The 17,296-nt window shown below is 39.9% G+C and overlaps 1 protein-coding gene and 1 long non-coding RNA gene across 3 annotated transcripts in view; one reads left to right on the plus strand and one right to left on the minus strand.

Moving 5' to 3' along the window:
- HTR1F (5-hydroxytryptamine receptor 1F) overlaps nt 1–17,296 on the plus strand; it is a 103,434-nt gene that overhangs the window by 24,106 nt on the left and 62,032 nt on the right. The window lies entirely within an intron of this gene.
- Nucleotides 1–17,296, minus strand: part of LOC111942591 (uncharacterized) — a 105,608-nt gene that overhangs the window by 21,489 nt on the left and 66,823 nt on the right. The window contains exons 4-6 of the long non-coding RNA XR_002870607.2: nt 16,134–16,224; nt 14,746–14,807; nt 1,252–1,490 (exon numbers count right to left, since the gene is read on the minus strand). This is a non-coding gene — a long non-coding RNA (uncharacterized LOC111942591). The remainder of the gene's footprint in view (nt 1–1,251; nt 1,491–14,745; nt 14,808–16,133; nt 16,225–17,296) is intronic.

Here is a 17,296-nt window from a genome sequence, read left to right on the forward strand (position 1 = left end):
TCTGCTTCCATTTAAATGATAGTTCTGTCTGCAAAGTGGTCATAAAAGCAGCAGGCAAGGACTTTATAAGTTGTTGTCTGTCAGTTATTTCCATGTAAAGTATACGTTATCTGCAAGTTAAATTTGGTTTGGTTTCCCCAATCTGTCAGTGCTACCAACTCAAGCTGACAATCAAGCAAAGTCCTTCTCATGCATAATTAGCTTTAATGAGGAATCCTCTGGCCCAGTTGTTTCACTGACACTTGAGCACTGTTTCCTGCCAGTATTTTTTGCACAGACAGCACAGACCAGATCTCAACAAACAATGCCAGTGACATACAAGAAAATGCTGAACCTGGTTGACTCTCAGCACATCTCCTGTGCTGGGCTTGCACACCAAATAAAAGAGTTAAAACATCAGTTTGAAAGGCAAGCAAGTAACTGTGCCTTTGAATACACAAATAACATACCGAGTAGGCGGTAATTTTACATCAAAGTGGGAGATGTTAGATAAACTCTCTTCTCAGAGCAGCTTTTGAAATACCTGGGGTCTGAGTGCTGCTTTCACATTCACTTTACTCTGCCTTTTACTGAACACTTGTAGCACCTTCTCTTTACCAAACCCCATGGAAAAAAAAAATCTAGGACAAATAAGTTTTCAGGACTTGGAAAGAGACAATTAGTTTAGTTTTCTTCTTTAAGAAACAGTGTAAATTTTAGTGCTTAAACATCTCACTTTTGTTTTCGTCCACTTTTGGCCTTAGAAAGTAGGAAAGTTTTATATGCATTGTGCAGAGGTAGCAGCATGGCCTGAGCACAGGTAGAGTGTTCTTTATCTGATATAATAAGCAGTTATTTTAAACTAGAAGCAACAAACTGATAACTGCTACTTAAAAAATGAAAAACATTTCATAAAACACACTTTACCACATAGTATTTGTCTCATATCCAACCCAGTGGGCCAGATGTTGATTTTCATTTGGAACAAAGGTCAGGAATCCCTGCTAGTGTGAGGTCAGTATTAAAGCCCTTATGAGCAGGAGTGAGGTGATCTCTCCATTTTTTTCCTTTGTTCATACAGGGTAACATACACTGGTTCCTGCTGTCAGTATTTACTTTTATTGTGCTGCTATCTGCTTTTCACAGTAATTTATGGAATCACATTACACACCATTCATCTAGTAGCTATGAAAGACCCATAAATTCTGCTCTGATGAAAGACCACTGTGCCACACATAATATCTGTGAGACATTTGTGTTGTACCCACTCACATCCAGAAGTCAGGCAGCCCCTCATGCCTAAGTGATTGCTTTCAGTGGCAGATGAAAACGTCTTCCCTACTTCTCCAGATGCATGAATTTTTCAGCTTACTGCTTTTTTTTGGAGGATAGGCGATCAAAGCAAAGATGATGATAAATCTCTCTAACTCCATCCATATCAACATCTTCAGACATAAAGATGAAGAGCTTTAAGTATGTTTGCACAAAGATTCTTTCAGCATTATACTGATCTGCAAGAAATGATATATGCACTAGTGTCAGTGCTGCAGAACTTTACACTCAAAGATGAAATTGTCAGTTAATAGCAAATAATCCTAACATTTGCTGACACAGTCAATAGAGGACTGTTTGAAACAGATTGTTATTTACAGCTGTGCCAGATGGGACAGTTTGAAATATGTTTAACTGCTCTTTAGATAACATTTAAAATATATTCCTCATATCCTCAAACAATTTGAAGTTGCTGAGATTTTTATTTGAGTAAAATTTACCTGCAAACATTTTTATGTTCCTGCTGTTGACCACAATTATATGTGCCTGAAAATAAAAGACAAACTGCCTACAGCAAATTCTTACTGGAGCTCAGTAAGAGCTCCAGTATTAATATTAATTAATATTAATAAATATTAATAAATTAATACATCAATTTCATACAAACTGAGTGAACTTTGTGGGAAACTTATGTGTTAATTTATGATAATACATTATTTTAACATGACCTTTATCCTGTACTGTGCATTGGTGGGGAATTTGTGCCATCTGTGTGTCTAGCCCTCAGATAAATGGTTAATAACTAAACCATTAAGGAAGGGGCATTGAGGTGGTGCTGCTTTGGTTCAGTGTTATTTTCATATTTTTTTAGACCCTACATCTTTTTGCTGCTTTCTTCCACCCTTTCTTATCCTCTGAGAAATGTAAAATTACATTAACCAAAGATTTTAGCAGAGTGGCTGGAGTGATGGGGCAGAAACCATGGCCTGCAGAGCTGAACATAGCATTATGGCCTAAAACTAAAGGAAGTGTTAGCTTTTCTATAAAGCCAGAAGTAATCAGTAAAATACACTTGCAGCATTCTCATCAGACCTCCAGTGAGGCATTACACAGCCAGTTCATATCTGAACAGCAAGCTATACTGTTTTACAAGCTTTTAGGAATTTTCTTAGGAGTGTTTGTGTACAGGACATGTACCTGGTGAATATACCTGGGAATATATCTGTGTGAGCTGCTTTTTTTGTTTCCCTCCAAAACAGGTATGTAGACCAAAGCATCTGAGCTCCACAACTATCTCCCATTCCCCCTTGCATATGATTCAGCTCAGATCTCCAGTGAGATCTCTGGGGACACCACAACTTCAGTCTTTCGCTTGTCTGCTGAGACTTCTGGCAGCACTATCAATTATTTTAAGAGGTGCAGCCCAGGATCCACTGAAACCAGGGCAAAGTTAATTTTACATACACTGAAACAGCCATTGTTAGCTTGGGCTGGATTTGAAGCATCAGCCTGAAGCAGCAGCTTTAACCACAATTCCCAATTCCCTAACAGCCCAGGAAAAAGAATAGAGGGCGAAAAAAAAATTAAAAAATAAAAAAAGGCACAGATAAAGGAGATCATACAGGGAATAAGCTTGCCCTTCCCTGTGCTATTCCAAGGCATTATTGTTCTGTGTTTCAGAATGCCAAAATCATGTCAGCAGGGGGTTTGGGATGTCATGCTGAGGGGTGGAACAAGGACAAGGGGTTGCTGGGTTGGTACCCCAAGCACAGGGGCCAGCCCCAGATCCAGCCCCATCTTTTCTAACCCCACAAAACCACAAGACAACTAACTCTCTTCCCTGTGGCAGGGCTTTCTTTGCTCCTCCCGGCCTCACACATTCAAAGAGAAGAGAAAATAGTTTTTGTTTTTAGATGCACATAACGCATTAGTACCGTGCATCAATGTGCATAAATAGAAGCCTAAAGTTTTCATTTTGATGCATGCCAGTAGCTAATGTTTCTCTCATGGCATTGCCTCAAGCATGAATTTTAGCACAGGTGCAGAACAGAATCTTTGAATTTGCATTGGTATTTTAAGCACTATGTGTTCCCTTCAGAATTCTTATTGCATTTTTGGATGTATGTCTAAGAAAACCCAGTGAGAACTTGATCAAACCTTTTATTTGTACAAGTGGTTTGGACAGTCACTATTTTATTAGCTGTTAAATCATTTAGCCTTGCATTGTTTCTGCTGCTATGTGCTGGAAACACAAATTACAAGATCCTTGTAAGGATAAACCAATATTTATTCACTTTTGTTTTACACCAGGGCTGTATGGGGGTGGCACAGCTAGCCACTGCTTTTATACACCTATGGCTACCAAAAGTGGTTCTGGTGGGTTTGCCTTTCAGGGTGGGGGTTTTGTTTGTTTGTTTTAATATTGTGCAAATAAAAGTAGTCTTTATCACTCAGAAAAAATGTGCAATCAGAAAACCCAGCAGACCAGCTGGAGAAATTTAAGAAGAATATATCTTTTTCTTTATTTTCCGACTACAGGAGTTCTAATGGCAGCGGTAGAAGCATTAGCACATTGGATCGATAGCCAAATGAAATCTACTGTTCTGGTCCTTTTTTCACTCTTCAGAACAGGGAAAAGGAGGAATAGAGAACAAAAAGTTCAAAAAAGAACCCCTCAGAGACCTGAAAGAAGAGTTTAAGTTCTCTTGTTCTCATATTAAAATTAAATTTGCAAGATGATTAACACAGAGCTGTTTAGTCATGGTAATTTCAGATTTGGCACAGTCCTTTGTGTACTGTGCACAGATCAGGAAAGGTTTATATCCAGTTTCCAAAATTCTCACTTGAGACATTAACTAAATAGCATACACTCTCTATTGAAGTTTAGCACACACCTTCAAAAGAGATGCACTGTAAGGGAACAGATCCTTCCCAGGACTGTGGAAATTGCAGTCAGTTACAGCAGCTCTAGAGATCTGGGACAGTTACAGGACCCCTAAAAAACTTCATTTATGGTGGCTCCTGACTGTGGTGAGGAGCTGCTGCTCAGCACAGGGCTGTAGGCTCTGCTCACAGCTCTGAACTGACCCAAAAGTAGAACCTCAGGTATTTGACTCCTGCAGGAGGTTTCAGAGTGGAGACCTGTAAAAACTATGAGCTACCTAGCATCTTCTCAGCCAGGTGGACTCTGGACAACATGTTTAAGAATAAAAGAACTCCCTTACCCCCATTTCCTCAGTAGAAAAAAAAAAATCCTAGCTTAGTAGGGGAGATTTGCCAAGTGGTATTGTCGATCCACTTTAAAGCACACTGGATTTATCACAGCAAATTTTCAGTCTAGCCAGATATTCATACAAAAGATAGTAGTTCAGCAACCATATATTTTCTGTAAATCCAATTTTTTTTATGAAGTTATGTCAATTGGTGCTGTTGAGACAAGATTTTCATATGTAATTTAGAAACCTATCCAGGCAGGTCATCCCACACTCTCTTTGAAGCCAATAAAGTGAAAAAGACAAAATGAAAATCCTCTCATCTGTTTTAAACATTTTACTTTCAGATGTAAAGCACTGCACCCTGGAAAGACTATTGAACATAAAGAAAATGAAAAAAAAACCAAAAAACCCACCATCATAATTTATAAATCTTTGCATTACATGCATCCAAAGAGGAATAACAGAGCTGGAGAAGGGTTTAAAGCACAGAGGGTTTGAGGAGCAGCTGAGAGAGCTGGGCTTGTTTATCCTGAAGAAAAGGAGGCTCAAGGGGGAGCCTTATCACCCTCTACAACTCCCTGAAAGGAGGGTGCAGCCAGGGGTGGTTGGTCTTTTCTCACAAGTAACAGGTGACAGGACAAGAGGAAGCAGCCTCAAGTTGTGCCAGGGGAGGCTTAGATTGGATATCAGGAAAAAAAATCTTAATGGAAAGCGTTGTCAAGGCCTGGAACAGGCTGCCCACAGAAGTGGTGGAATCAGCATCCCTGGAGGTGTTTAAAAGATGTGGTGCTTAGGGACATGGTCTAGTGGAGGACTTGGCAACACTGGGTTAATGCTTGGACTCCAAGGTCTTTTCAAATCTAAACACTTCACTTCTGTGTGTCTACGTTTAAGGAAATTTTTCTCTTCCCTGGAAGTTTTAAGTCTGCTGCAGAACTAAATTTCCATTAAAAGTAGACACCACATCGCTTAAATGGATGGATTAAGGTTGTATAAAAATCATGCTCCTCTCAGAACTGGGTCACTGGAAATCCTGTGTTAACTTCCTCAAAAAGGGACTCTCTTACAGTAAAAATATTCTCAGTCACAGACTGAGCTGGTTCAGGATACTCAAAGTGGAATGGGGTTTTTATGAAAATTTACTCCTCCTAAATAAAATTATTTTAAAAATAAATCAAGCCAAAAATTAATTTCAAGGAAGCATAATATAAGAGCACTTCACTGAGCATAATGGATGTCTGCCTGATCTGAAAAACTTTTAATTTCACCACATATTTCTCTTCCAGATGTAAAGATACCTCACCCATGTCACTGTCTGGGATTGTTTTAGCTTCTAGCATTACAATATTAATTAGTTATTCATCAGCCTAGATGGATATATGACATCCTGCAAGATGATATTGCAATTATTGTGGCTTTTAAATACATTTCTGACATTTGATATTTGTTTGATCTCATCTCTTGCTTTCTTTCTTTCCTTGTTACAGCCCAAATTGTCTTTATTTACATTACTCCTTCAGTAACTCATACAAGAAATTCTTGGCACACCAAACCATCCTTGCATAGCATTTCTGTTCATTAGAAACGTTTTATTTCAGCACTTCAGTTATTCATTTTCTATGCAGCAATTTATTCTCTAGCTTTCTGTGAATTTGAATTTGTAAAGCTCTGGTAAAACTCTTAAATTTTCAGATAAACTTTTCTTCACAAGGCTGTTTGTCTAGTACAGAGAGCTGCCCACCTCTTCTATTATCAAAGCATCTGAGTGCACATGCTCCAGTGGCAAAAATGTTGTTTAGCTGGTGTTATTCTCAGCCATCAAAATACTTTGCAAACATTGTCTTTGGACACTGCAAGGGTAAGATTTAGGAGTATCATTAGTGCCTTTAACTACAAGAAATACCAAGGAGAATAGATGGCACAGAGCTTCGGAAGGAGCACAAGGCTGTGATTAGAGCACACTTCTCTCTGTATTCAGGCTCTGTTTGAATCTCTTCTTTCCTTGACGAGCTGTGCTTTGGTGACACACATCAGACGTAGTAACAATCCTTTTCTAATGCATTTTGAAAATATGTAGGTACTGAAAACACGTTGGTGTAGAATGGGGCTGTTCAGCTTTTATGCGTCTCGTCAGGGAGAGAAGATCATCTGCTCTTCCCTCCATCTTCTCATGCCTCCTCCATCCCACATTCTTTTCAGCATCCCTCACAACTCAATATTCTCTGAGGAGTGACTTGTGTTTAGTCCCTGCAAGCATATCAGATGTAGACTTGTGGGAGTCGTGAAATGTAATTTTTTGTAATCTGTCACTATTAGGGAATAGAACATGGCTTTTTGGCTTAGCTATAGTCCACTTTACACACTGTGAATAACTTCAAGTTTTTGCAATTAAATGTATTTTGTTTGAGTGTGCCATTTGTATGTTTATCTGCCTCTTCCTCATAACTAAAAATTACCTGATAAAAAGTCTGGTTTAGCTAGTAATAGCTCTGGGATCAGAGCAAGATCTTCAACATTTCACTATAAAGTTCTAGGAAAAGCTTCCAGATCATCTTCTAGTATGGCAGCTTGGAGTGGTGTTTTTAACACTGCCTTTGTTTTTGAAAACACCTACTCAAAAGAAAAATCAGGGATTAACTTGTGTATACAATCAGAATCTCTTCACTCTACAGTATTTCTACTATATTCAAATTCATGTTTGTTTTGGCTCTTGCACATATTAAATGCATAAAATATTCGTAAGTCTGAGTACTGTGTCCAACTTAATTATGTTAGTTCTGCCTTTTTATTTATGACTTTAATTCAAAAGAGTGGATTTGGCAACCAAACCCATGTCAGAGTTTGTCTTGTTGCTGTAATGAAGATCACCAACCTGCATGGGCCACATTTTAGGTTTTATAGGAGTCTCAGGAAAGCTTGGATGTTTTAGTTGGTCAATGAGTGAGCGCTATGTTTTTATCCTTAAATATGACCTTTCAGAATGGTGCCCAACATGACTGGAGCTCTTGAGTTTCTATGCCAAGAGGCAATAACACATTCTCACAAAAACAAAAAAAGGGAAGACATTTTACAGTTTAAGAGATGGAATTGGTTGAACCCTAATCACTGTATGATTAGAGATCAGTAACAAGAATACAGAATATTTCTGCAGAGATTACGTCAAAGAGATGGCTAAAAGGAGGAAAATCAGGTTGCACTTGTCAATCAGCATTTGGCTGCGAGTTGTTGGTGTGATGCAGGTGTGGAAGAAGTTAATGACATCAGAAAATGCTTTAGGCAAGATAATTTTGGAAGAGAAAAAGACTTGCTAAAGACTTCACTGAAATACCATTTGGACTACGTTTCTGGTCATTTACATTCTGAGGAAAGTAATGTAAGTTAGAATGGATACAGAGGAAGAACAGAAAAATGATTAAAGGACTGGAAAAGTTAAAAGAGCTTGGACAGTTTTGTCATGCCAAATTTGAAAGGGGGAAAACAAGAAGATAAGAGAAGATATGTTTCAAAGGCATAAGTAAAATTCAAGGAAATCCAAAGTCATAATGAATCAGCTAGAACTGGAAGCTGGGCAAGGAAAAAAAAAATCGCTTTCATGCTTATCAGCATAAAAATCTGGATCAATCTTCCAGACAAAGCAGTTGGGATGAGGAACTCTCATTGTTTTAAAACATGATTCAATCACATTATGCAGGGATTTATAAACCTAGGAATTGCTGCAGACTGAAAAATAAGTCTGCTACAGGTTCTTGAGTTGTTGGTGCAGCAGTACAGCCAAAAGAATTACTATTAAAAAAAAAATTACACTTATACTCTAGTAACACTGCATCAGGATTTCTTTTGTTTACCTGCCAAGAGCAAGGAAGTTCTTTTCCACCTTTGACACATCATTTGTTTTCCAAGTTTTTTTTCCCTCCTGCCCAAATCCTGTGAGATTAAGTCTAGAGTGTCTTTCAGCATTCAGCTTGACTGCCCCAAGCTTGGCCCCATTGACTGGCTGCAGCTCCAAACATGCTGCGAGTAACCTGTGCCAGCTTCTCTGCCAAAATCCAATTCCCAGGTCTAGGGGCAGCAATTCCCTCAGGCTAAGCCAAACCATTTTAGCACCAGCTGAGAAAAGCAGAAAACTGAGCCAAAAATAAATACATAAATAAATAAATAAAGCAGGTCACTACCTTTAACAAGAGAGAAAATATTTTGGAGCTCTGGACAATTCTTGCATCACATTACCTACTACTGCAAGTACTTGGGCTTTTACAACCTTTTGTTTGTCCATGGCTTCTGTCATTTACCACATATGGCCTGTCTTGGTAACAGCATTATCAAGCAATTTGCTCCTGGACCGCTTAGGAACATGCAAAGTAGATGTTTTGCAGACCTTCTAAATCAGACACCTGTGGTCAAACAGCCTGTGCAGGCAGGAGGCTGGCACAGGTCTTCCAAACCATTAATAGCATCTAAAAGAAATTTAATCCTGTAAAACAAATAATTGTAGATGTGGAACATATGTTTATGTAAGTGCTCTGAAACAGCAGTTGAGCTCTTCTGAAGTTGATAGTATTTACCTCAGGCAGGAGCACTTTTCAAGCTCTGTTTGAAAATAATTGGCAGAGCTCCCTATATAACTTACTCTGAGAATTAGGTTGCTAAAACACAGTAAAATGCCCACGTCAATTCCCCAATACCCTTCCAGCTCAGTATTTAATTTTAACACCTCCCCCTTGACCAGCAGCTCTGGCTGACAATAAACTCCTGAGACCTTTTCCTGCTTATGAAAATGCACTCAAGTGCTCACTGCACAGAGAGCTCAGCAAGCTTCTACCCCTCCATTGATGGCTCTGACTGGCCTTGGCCTCTCCCCAGCTTCACTTTGAAACTTCTCCTTCTCCAGGTGGCCCCCAAAAACCACCTGGTGCCAGCCCAGGTAACCTGGTTACCTCCCCTCCCAGCCCATTCCATGACCTTTCTCTGCCCTTGTCCACGGGGCCCAGTTGGATTCAGCAGGGGCTGATCTGCCCCCACCATGCTCCTTACCTGAGTCAACCATGTAAAGCAGGAGGGAAGGCACTCAGCAGACAATTTTATCGTGCTGCTAATAATTGGAATTGTTTTAACTGAACAAAACAGGCTGCCAAATGAGTAGGCAGTAATGGTAACTATTATCACTTGCACTATTCATGTGCGGTGACAAGGCAGTATGACCTAACTGCAGCTTTCCTGTAGTTCAGCTATTATAGACATCACAGCTGTGATTTCCAAGAATGGTCTTGGCAGTTTGGACGTGCTGCTGCCAAAAATAATAAGGGAATTGCAAGTCCGGTGTCACAGCCAGCTTTAAACATTAATTCATCCTCTGATTTTGTTTACAAAGTTCTAAGATCTCTGCTTTTACTTTTCTGTAATCACAGTCTTTGCTGAAAGAGGATCTTGGGGATGTATGCAGGAGCATTCTTTCTCAAAATAGGAATAGACCAAAAATTAAATCACCCTACCATATAAATGGAGGAGTGAATTCCACATAAAGGCAGAATTAGAATGCTGATTGAAAGCAAACATAGAAAGAAAAAAAAAAAAAAAAGAAAAAGCTATATCCTTTATTTAATAATGGGTTTTCATCACAGTTTTCAAATGTAATCTTCTTTAGCCACACATTATGGTTTAAAAAACGTGATGAAACTCCCCAGGTGTGGGAGTTACAATATAGACTATCAAGGAAAACAATATATAGACAGATAAAAATCAAAACAGAGAAAGACAATCTATTCAATCATTTACATAAGGCTGTATTACCGTATGATTTTTCCCAAATATCATTCCCTGTAATATCAGAGATTAGTTTTCTCCATAGGATAGTACTTTTAGAGGCAATCATCTACCAATTAGTATTAATTAAGATCATAAAAGATGAAGTATTGTATAGGAAGCAACTCTCTAGGGTGAGAAATATGAAAGCATCTGTCTGCTTAATGGCTTGAATCCTGTCTGAGCACTCAAGCCCACCCTTCTATCAGCATCCACACAGGCAGTCTCTTGCATCCTGCACTCAACCTGGTTCTTTTCTTGCTTTTCAGTTTAGAAATGGAGCCTGAAACACTGATTTCAGACATCCCACTGCAAGAATTTGGACCATGTTGCAAAATGGATCCCCTGTTTCCAGGCGTTGCTGATTACTTTTAACTTCAAGACTGAAAAATTCCTTCAAGCTAGGAAATCTGAGGGTAGTTGTGAGCTAGGAACATCTATTGGTAGGTCCTTCAGCTCAGAAATTTTCTTTCCCCTTACAGTCACATCCTGAAGATCAAGGTGGTCCCTACATACTGCAAGTGTGTCCTTGGTGCACTTGTTATCAGGGGAAAACAAAAAAAGGAGGGAAACTGGAAAAAGAAAGCGGAAAATCTACAGATCACAAACGATGATAACAATAGGGAAGGAGATTAAACAGGATCTTTGGTAGGGGGATCTAAGCCACCATCAGCCCCAGAGATAACATCCAATAAGCTGCAAAGAGCTGACAACAAATGTCACAGCCTTGTGCCAGGGCAGCCAAGCCCCTTGAAGTGAGAGGTGCCAGAGAGTGCTGATGCCCTCAGTGTCCTGACAGAGAGTCCAACCCTTCTGTGGAGAGGTCAGGGACAGGTGAGCAAGGTTCAGGAGAAAGACAGTTCTCATATATACATATACTGGAGGAAGGGGTGAAAAGATAGGTCAGTTTATTTGTAGAAGATTCTAGTGTCAAAACCACTAATTTGGAAGGAGAACATCAGCCAGCAGGTTGGACTGCATGCTGGGCAGAAAGCAATGAGGAAGATGAAAGGAAAAAATAACAAAAGGAAGCAGCAACTAATGAAATCTGAAGAGTTAGAGATGCATGTCCCTGACATGGAGAGGTCTAAATGTGTGTAAGAGGAGAGTGGAGATGGGAGTTCATGCAGGCAGAATCTGACATCAAATACTGACTCTGTCTATTGTCTAAAGTTGTTGAAACCCCACCCTAAAGAAAGCATGCTTTTACAGAGACACTCTTCTAACAATTTCTTCACTTCAAACACTTAACAAAAGAAATTCAGGAGGAAACTTTTTAAAATCGTGCTGGAAGTAAACACTTATATTATTGTTAAAGCAGGTATCACTTGAGTTTCTTTTCATTTTCTAAATCCCAGAAACAGTGTGAAATCAGAATATAAAAGAGAGAAAGAGCTCATTGCTAGAAGGTCATTTAAACAAGGAGCTTCTTAAGAGATGCAAAGTGACTTCAGTATTATGTAATCCCAGTCACTCAGCAGGGTGTCAGAGACCTACTCTATTTTAGCAGATATCCCTCCAGACTGTACCAATACCTGAAACACTGCAAAACACTTATTTATGCTTTTGTATTTTACAGTGATCACAAAGAAAAGCCTTCCCTGGTTTCTAGGTGTTAGGAAACAAATTCCATCCAGTTTTGTGAGGCCATCTCTCCCACAAGATGCTCTCGTGAACCCACAGAGCAGAGTCACAAATGCTGGGCCTTATTTGCAGCCATGTAATCCCACTATTCCCTGAAGAGGAAACAACACGTGCAGTGGAGATCAAAAACACTTAATGGCAGAGACCCAGATCCCTAGAGACAAACTAACAACAGAATAAATGCTCTGAGTCATGAAATAACTAAAAGGACTACTACAGAAATGAGGTAAAGCCGGAGGCTGACAGAGTTTGGGATTTTTGGCATTAGCAAAGAGGTTAAACAATCAAAAGAAATCTTGTTAAACACCTGTTCCTTGTATTTCCTGCTGTTGCATCTAAGTGCTATTAAAATTCTGTTCTTTCCTTAATTAGTTTTCAGGTTACAGTATCATGTCACCCTCACAGTCAGTATCCTGCTTCTCCTTTTATTCAATCCAGAAGCTGCTCTTCTTTTATTGAGAGCAGGAGACTCTTGGTGTCCCAGTCCTTCACTCATATGCAAATATATACATAGATATAGATACATCTAATACCCCGTAATGCATTTTCTTCATGATCTACAGTAGCTGATACTTTTTAAACATGCTATTCCTGTGCTTGTGAATGATGAGGACCAATATCCAGAAATTTTAAGACACACAAGACAAAAATATTTACTTAAAAATGCTCAGAACAAAAGTACCCTTTAAAAAAAAAAAAAAATCAGCTGTGTCCTGTTTTCTGCTAACAAGCAGGAGAAAAAGAGGTAAAGAAGCTTCACTGATCTCTGGATGCTGAAATTGGCCAGGTCACTTAATCAGGCATGAAATCATTTAGTGTGAACATAAAGGAAAGCTGTAGCTTTCAGTTTTTCCCTCAGTTTTTGAGAGGGCATGGGTTAAGTCAGGTTGTACCCAGAAGACAAGAAGGACAGGGATGAAGGGGGAAGCCCTTGGAAATTGCCCTTGGCTTTTGTCTCTTCCCTCTCGCTTCCTCCCTCCCCTTTCCTTCTTCCACTCATGTTTGTTCTCCTCACTCGGAGCAGCCTCCATCGAAACTCTGCTCCTACTGTCAGCATCCAGCATTCACCCTGCTTGTACCTACTCTCCTCCCAATCTTTCTGGCACATCTGGAGCCACCTGCTCTATTTTTTCATCAATCCTTCCCTTAACCTGCCAAGCAAATATGTTAGGAAGAAAAATAAACATAATTATTGAATTCTCATTGCCAAGATTCTTAAATGCAGAAATTTCTTTGCCTGAAATGCAGCCTTCACCAGAGTTCAGCAACATCTTCCTCTTTCAAAAGTATCCACATGCTAGTGGGTTTTCTCAGCAGAAGTCATAAAGGTCCTGCACCAACCAGCAGTAAATCTTAGCCATCAGACCAGCATCAGCTGTAGGCATTCACTATGTAGGTATTACAAATTATATGTTCAAGTCTGACAGTGGCTGAAGCCCCACATATTCCATTTGGCCTTGCCCCAGAAATGCAGAGTCTCAACATGCAGGGAGTCACTCCTCTCCCTCCTGTTTCCTGTAAAACAGCCAGAGCAGCAAATGTGACTCTCCCCACCCAGCCTTCCTCCCCACTCTGCAACTATCCTTCCCTCTGACTCCCCAGATCTTGACCAGACCAAACCCCCATCCTTGGGATCAAAGATTTCAACTGTGTCTCCACCACTGATACACCTTGAGCATGTTCTGTCTCAGCTGTTATCATCCCCACTACTAAACCAGGTATTAGTTACTGCAAGATTTTTTCCCACAGCAGAAATCCCATCTCCTCAACTACCCACATGGGTCCTGTGGTATTTAGGAGTAAATCTAATTCCGTAGGCCCTTTGAGCACAAATCATAAACCCAATACCGGCATTAACCACATCCATGCAGACTCTGGCTTGTTAGGAGCCATTTGCCTCATCTCCAGCATTGCTCATCCAAAGTTTTCTTCTGCAGAATCCTTCAAACTCTGAAGGTTATGGTTGAGATGAGAGCTAGCAAAATCCCCCTTTCTTGTCCAACACTGTTCCATTGCTGTGCTCTCTTTCCTGTGTCTCTTGTCCTGGCAAAGCAGCTTGAGAACAAGCCCAGTAGGGCAGAAGAGAATCTTGGCAGGCAAAGAGAAATCCTTCCCAGGCAAAGAAGAGCAGCCATGGGTGCATTTTCCAAGCCTGCTTCATGTTCCAGTCCCCACAAGCAGATCAGCTGCTGCCAGAGCTGGAGATGGCAGCAGTTGCTAGGAGCAGTTTTGAGGCGGTCACAGTCTCCACGGGAGCCACCCCGGGGCCAGTGCCAGACCTCCTTTGCATCACATGAAGTGAGATACAACGGCGACTATCAGCTCACACATCTCTGTAAACACAGCCAGGTGTTCCAGTCTTGACAGGTGCCACATTGGCTAAGAGAGGCTTCAAACAACAGGGTTTGTCTAAAAATCCTGGGATCTTTCCTGTTTCAATCTCCTTGCTTAGAGGATTTGATATTTTAAGACTATTTTCCTCCCGGCTAGCTGAGCTTGCAGCTCTGCCTTAACTCTCCAGTCAGGATAATGAGACATTTGGTTAGACCTCACCACTTCTGGCTGAGGTTGTACCTTGCTCCAACATTAGAAACTATTTTAAGAGGTAGGAGAAGGGTGTTTAGGAAAGGGAAGAATTACTCATGATTGACAAGTAAGCAGTTCTGTCTTCAGAAGGCAAGGGGGATGATATGAGCCTGAGGTTTAGGACAGGGAAACAATAAAACGAAACACTTATCTGTCTTTTCATTATACATCTAGATTTCTTAAAGATGTTTTTTTCTCCGAGGGAATCTGAATATGAAACTCTGAGATGTTCTGCACATTTCCTCTTTACCTCACAGCTTTTATCTGAAATTCTGCAGCATCAAATCTTGGCTTCAAATTCTTGAACTGTCCCTAAAAAATAGTGGAAAAATTATAGTGGAGCAAGGACAATAGAATTCTCATAAGAATATAAAAGAAAATATTCTACTACTCCCCAAAAAAATACTCTGTGGGCACTTCCATATTTTCAGTATAAATTTCATTATCTAATCTTCTGCACAAACACTGTGTACTTAAAATCAATAGCATTTTTCCATTTTAAAATGTCCAGATTTTGAAGACTGATCTTTCTTCTACCTCTACATTCCTTTCATTTGCAAGTAAAGGGATGCTGAGGACAATGAAAAATTTGTTTTTTGTTTGCTGGAATAGAGTAAGATCCTGTTTCAAGTATGATTAGTTTCAGTATCTTTGCCTACTTTTATCCCCTCCACTGCACACCCCATTCCAGCCTCTTCTCCTTCTCTGACCTCTCCTTGCTTACTCTCTGTCCTTGCCCCTGGCAGGGAGGCTGGAACTCAAGCCACTCTAGGATTCTACCGAATGTCCTATTCATTAGTAGGACAGGCAGGGAATGTCATGTCATTGGTATTTGTCTGCTTTGAAGAACTTCTACCACTTCTTGACAGATTGTGTGGATTTTTCCATTAAGAAAGGAACAGATTTACTTGCTTCTTTAAAAAAGCACTTTCACCCATTGTTGCTACCCACAGTTTCTTCAAGGCAGGTACTTAAATACTAAGAAGTTTTAGGTCCTAACAAGCTGAAAGCACTTCTGCAGGTCTTGTACTCAGATCAGTATCTCCCCCTCTCTCTTCCCTCTCCTTATTGTGAGATGCTCGGTTTCCCAGAAGTGCTATGCATGGTGAATTGAAGAGCTGTATCTTGAAAATTCCCAACTTTTCTGTAATATACATCTTCTCCAGAGAACTGGCAAGCCTAAAAAGTTCAGCTGCAAATACGTCAGCCTGAACCAAAGAGGCGCAGATTGAAGGCGGTGACTCACTAGCTCGCGATGGAGTGGCTTTGTGCACTCAGCTTTTTCCCACATTAAAAAGTTCTAAGAGAAAAAAGTTGTGGGGCTGGAGGCTATTGTGGGGTTTCTGCTCATGTGTAGACTTCTGCTCCGTATTAGCCTCTGGTTTTGTGCAAAATGAAGTAAACCTAGTAAACCTTTTTCACAAGAAATCATATTTAATAAACTCCTTAGCCTATCACCCATTTTTTCTTGGAATTTGCCAATATAGGCTCAAATGGGCACAGATACCTCCACCAACTCCACGAAGGAATAAAAAGAAAATTTCTGTAGAGAAAGTGATCTGACAAATGTGCACATTTATTTAAGCCTGGAGAAACCGGATGAGGTGCAAGTGACCATCCTTAACATTGAAAACTTACCTGGTTTCTGACCCATAGTGAAAAAGAGCACTGGCAAATTTCAAATCTTTCCACAGAGAATGGATGACAGGTAGTGCAGCTATCTCAGCATCTGGAACAAATGAAAAATTAAGTGGTTTCACCCACAGCAAAAGTTGAGCCATTAAGATTTTGCAGCTTGTAGTTGGAGTGGGATGAATTAATGTTTTTGTCTGAGAATAAATAATAGCAGCAATGGTCTGTGACTTACACTGGAATATGGTAATTACCATGCTGGATCACAGTGGTACCTCACCTTTAATCAAGAGCAGGCAGAACACTAAACTGGTCACCCTGGGCTGGAAAAGGACAAGGAAGAGAAAGGCATTTTCTACATTTGGTACTTGAACTAGAACTGTGTGGTTTTCAAGCCCTAACACATCATTTTGAAACTAAACCCTACGGTGAAGCGTGGGCTCTTTTAAAGGATAGAAAGATACGGTTCAGTGCACAATTCAGCAAAAGACTTTGGAGAGCTTGTCCTTGAAAATGTTGTAGAAAAATCTAGACATCTTTACCTAAATCTGTGGTCTCTCTATTTGATAATTTTTTTACCCCACAATGTAAAAGAAAGCTGGCTATTTCTCCCTCCACTATCTTTTAAAGAGAAATGCAATTACTTTTGTGCAACTTTCAGATACAAAGCCAAAATAAAGAGTGCGCAGCATTTTCAAAATTCCCTTATTTCTATGGCATTAAAAATTGATTTATTCATAAAAGTCCTATTTTTTCCTCATTTAATTACAAACATCTCTACAATGTTCTCAAATACATCAACAGAAAACATTCTGCATGCAGAAAGTTAGAATTGATTTATAACTACATATTAAAATGATGTGCCTGAGATGTAATCTCAGCCAGGCTGCCAGTGAATTTTCTTAAACTGACCCAGCTTTTGGATATGGCTTAAAGGTTGGGGTGCTGAAACAAAATGTAATTTAGCAGAATGCAGAGCAATTCTTTGCACATCACCATTAAACACATCTCTTTCAAAGGTACCTCTGAGAGCAGCATCCTTTGGAGCTGCATTCATCAGGGCCTCACAAACACTAGCCAGTTCTGAAAATATTGAGTAAAAGTTGAGATTCTTAAATTGACTTCAATTGAAAGCAGCAGTGAAGGATAACATAAACATTTATGTTAGG

This window comes from Cyanistes caeruleus, chromosome 3 (assembly GCF_971803275.1).
Source record: "Cyanistes caeruleus chromosome 3, bCyaCae1.hap1.1, whole genome shotgun sequence".
Classification (NCBI taxonomy): domain Eukaryota; kingdom Metazoa; phylum Chordata; class Aves; order Passeriformes; family Paridae; genus Cyanistes; species Cyanistes caeruleus.